Raw genomic sequence first — 4,519 nt, 5'->3', positions numbered from 1 at the left:
AACCCTATTAATGGGATCTTGAATTATGGAATGTCCACATAGAAATGCACGGCACTGTGAATTTAATAATGAATAGACTTCTTTTGAATCCAATGTACTTCCAAGGATCCTATGAAGCTTAATTTCTATATCCCAAGTAAATCATCACCTGAAAATGGTTTAGAGGTGATGATAAAGGATGATGGAAAAGATTGTTTATGTAAGTTTTCATGAGAAAAAACACCTTTATTGAAAATGCGTGAGTACTATACCAAATCAAGAGAGAAAATATTGATGGGAAAAATTATTTTCTTGTTTCATTTATTTAGTTGTTAAGCCACACTATGAAAGCGTGAAAAGGATGGTAGAGATGAAAGCAGAGAGGTACGTGTATTTTAGAGAATCAGCTCGGATTCATGCCGGAGCGCTCTACTACTGAAGCCATTCATATTGTTAGAGATCAATGGAAATGCAGATACAGGAGCGGGAAGAGGGACTTGAATGCTGTATTCATTCCGACCTGTAAAGGCTTACGACAAAGTGCCAAGAGGTTCTAATGGAGACGCCGGGAGGCTAAATGTGTACTTCAGGCATACATTAGAGCGAATAATGACATGTATGATGGAGCCAAGACTGTGTGTAAGATAGTGAGGAGACTTCGGGAAAGACTTCCCGCTTTGACGGGTTTACATCGTGATCGCCTTCAGCCCGTTTATTTGCCTTAGTAACGGATGATCGACGCGACAAATTAAAGGGAAGGCTGGGGTTTGTTCGGGGATGACATAGTCTTGATTGAGAGATGGGGAGTTAACGCTAAACTGAGGGGGGGAGAGGGGGATCAAAGGGTTCGTTGAGTAAACCAAGACAAAGTATTTCGCGGTTTCGGGGCCCTCTGGCCGGGGGGAGGCTTTTACCAGGTCAAAAAAAAAAAGGGGTTTCAAGTATCAGGGTTTTTTGATGGAAAATGGGATATCGAGATGCCCCCATCTATCCGAATGAGAAAGAAGGCCCTTTTGGGCGGTTTACGGGGGCCCCCAAAACTTAAGGGGAAGGGCCAAAAGGGGGTTGACGATTTTTGACGAGGAGGTTGGCCAAACGAATTTCACGCGGGAAAAAAAATCGGGAAACGAGAAGCACGGGGAAGTTTGGGAAAAGAGAGAAGATTAGGAAGAAGAATCCCAGAAATATCATCGGAGGACAAGACGGAAGGAGGAAATGGTTTGGGGGAAAAGGGAGAGACAGATCCGCATGTGAGGTGTTAGCTGCGTGATTGCTTGTGAGAAAGAGCAGAGGCAGAAGATTGGGAGAGGCGATTAGGACAGACATGCCAGTCACTTACCCAGACATGACCTTATATAGAGGTCGCGGAGGACCCAAGTATAAAGGCTAGTAGGTATTCTCGCTTATTCTTTCACACTAGTAGTCGTAGTTTTGCTCTATCGTTTATTGCCCTTTGATTTCTGCTAATATTTGTTGGGTCTTATCTTTCCAGGTTGTTTTATCATGACTTTTTTGCTCTTGTTATTTATCATTTTCGCATTGCTTTGATACGCTCGTCCTTATTTGACTCTTTTGTCTTGTTTTCTCTCTTGCAAAGCCTTTCGAAACACCTCCCTCCTTTCCACAAGTGGTGTGCTCAAGGTGACACTTTACCCTCTTCCGTACCTACACATTTTATCTCCAATTTATGTTTATTATTGTTGTTGTTATTTATTTTGAGTTGAAATTTCGTACAGTATTCTTAATCTAATTTGTTCGCAAGTTCCGTTGATCAAGGAGTTGATAGCAAAATCCATTTCGGTGTGGATAAGCGTAGAGTTTTTGTGCTATCTAAGAAATTTTGAATTATGACTCTCGTTACCAGATTCTTTGAGATGTAAATAAATTTTAAACACAGATAGCTATGTCCGTGATTATTTTTGTCTTCCACTGTGTTATGAACGCTGTGTAATTCTACAAGGTTCAATTTGATCATTTTCTTTTGTCACATGAATACTATTTGAATCTTATTTTATTGGAGTTATGGACAAGATTTTGATAAATCAATATATGCATTGCAACAATGTGAAGAAGAGAAGTATTCTGGGCCGACTTCTAAGACTACCCCCATATAGCGCAGGATCTTGGAGAGTTCTTCGCATTTTGCGTCCCTAAGCATAATGTATGCACCCACTTTGTGGCATACACCTTTTCCCTTTATTTTTATGAATTACACCCTAATGTATTGATTTATTTAGTGATTCGTGAATAGTTCATTTTGTGATAGGCAAAATGGACATTCATTACATAAGTCCGACGTCCGTAAAATGAACAAAATGCCCCCCAAAAAAATTATTTCTAACCAAAATACTCCAACAAAAAACGTTACAAAAGTACCTTTAGCGCAAGATTTTACCGCGCTTAAAGAAGCCTTCTTCTCACCTATAACTCAAGATTTTACCGCGCTATATCACTTATTCTCACCTATAACAAGCAGAAAACATCGCGTTTATAGGTGACTCCACTTTAAACCTATCGGTTCCACCACTGTCCCTCCAAATGTTTAAAAAAATTTAGAACCGCTATCAAGAAAAAAAAACGAGGGTGGTCCCACATCCAAAAACGTCATTTTCATTAAATTTCGTCCGAAATTGTAGATTCTCAGATATTCGTGTTTCTATGAGTTGTAACATTCTAAGTCAATTTTGGGGAAAACAGTACAACTCGATTAAAATAACTCTACAAAAAATCTTCGATTAAGGTTTTCTACTATGAACTTTTGTTATTATTTTGTTATATACATTATATTCTAAGCATGCTTAACATTTAATCCTTGCTATTTTCCCAAAAAAAAAAAAAAATTGTTCTTGTTCGAACTGGGCAGTGGCTTTTGCCACTGTTCCGATTTTTTTTTTTTTGGTTTAATTCATTATTTGTTAAATGTTTATGAATTGTTAATTTGTTAAATGTTTATGAATTGTTAATTTGTTATATGTTTATGAGTTGTTAATTTGTTAATTATTTATGAATTGTTAATGAATTATTATTTTGTTAAATATTGATTATGAATTTATTAGTTGTTAAATATTGTTTATGAATTGAAAGAAGTTGATTGGTAATGAATTATTATGTTGTTAACACTTTGTTTGGATGATTGTTATGTATTGTTTTGACATTTTTCGTATTGTGTTGTATTGTATAGGACCAAATCAGTGGTTACATAAAATAGGACTTTTCGTCGTTACATAAAAATAATATTAAAGTAACAATCAAAACAAACATTGTATTTAAATTAACAACATAATATAATACAATAGGTAACATAACCATCCGTACAAGTTGTAAATGATTATGAATTATTATCTATATAATTGTAAAAGCGTGAATATATATATGTTAAATAAAAAAAAGATTATCTTAAAAAGAATAGTTAAAGTTCTTCTTTTCATAAATACATAAGCTAACAAAAAAAATGTAAAGTTTGTAGGAAAATATGTGGTCGACGAATATACTTTTAGTTTAATTTTATCGTAGTCGTGTTGGCTATTTGGTCAACTAAAATATATCACATATTCAAAATAGAGTTCTAAATAAATATTACTTGAAATTTCGATTCTCAAACTAATTAACTTAACAAGTCTTTGCCATCACATAATTCAAAAGTAATTAACTTAAAAGTCTTTTGCCATCACATACGTGTCTTTACTATCACATATTAAATTTATCGCATATCCCATGTTAATTATTCACAAGATATAATACTACATAATTCACATATTCCCTACAAATTATTAATTAATTAATATAATTTATCTTTCATTTCAAGAATAATGACTAATTTAGTTTCAGACAGCACCTGACTCTTTCACGGATCCGAATGTTCCCCCCGGGGCCCGATGTTCCCCGGGGGCCCGATGCTCACGCGGGCCCGATGATTACCCAGTGGCCCTCTCGTTCACCCGGACCTCTCGATAGATCGCATTGCCCTTGCAAAACAATCATAGGCCTGACTTATTACGGGCCCGTACTATAGGGATATCTACTAGGCTCCGCCCCGTAGCCGCAGAGCTTCGACTTTTTTACGCGAGCACCCCCCACACCCTCGGGAGATATTGTTTCGGGCGGCATATACCGTCGCGTGTCCGCTGGTCCGGTACGCGCACGATCGCTCATCACGCACCCATGGTTGAGCGCGGAGGCTGCAGACACATACCTTCCATCTTCGGCACCGGTGAGGCCCACGATTATACTTGTGACGCGGAGGTCCCTTGGCATAGATGGAGAGCCACCATACACCCTGTGACGAGCCTCCCGGTCGACGGGGCAACAAAGTTGACTGTGCTCACCCACTTCGCGTACCGTTGCCCGTGGCCAGACATTGCACGCAGTCGGTTCGGATTAGTGCACTCGTACTTATTTGGAGCGGTTGATCCTCGGCCGACGACGACACCCCCGCAGACGCGGTTGATCGTCATGCCCGTTTGCACCTCGCGACCATATTCGGGGGCATCTTATTCCCGAACTCATCGGTGCCTTGTCACCACGTTATTTGATTTTCTTG

The sequence above is a fragment of the Lycium ferocissimum genome, chromosome 3 (assembly GCF_029784015.1).
Source record: "Lycium ferocissimum isolate CSIRO_LF1 chromosome 3, AGI_CSIRO_Lferr_CH_V1, whole genome shotgun sequence".
In the NCBI taxonomy this organism is placed as follows: Eukaryota; Viridiplantae; Streptophyta; class Magnoliopsida; order Solanales; family Solanaceae; genus Lycium; species Lycium ferocissimum.
This window is presented reverse-complemented; position numbering follows the sequence as displayed.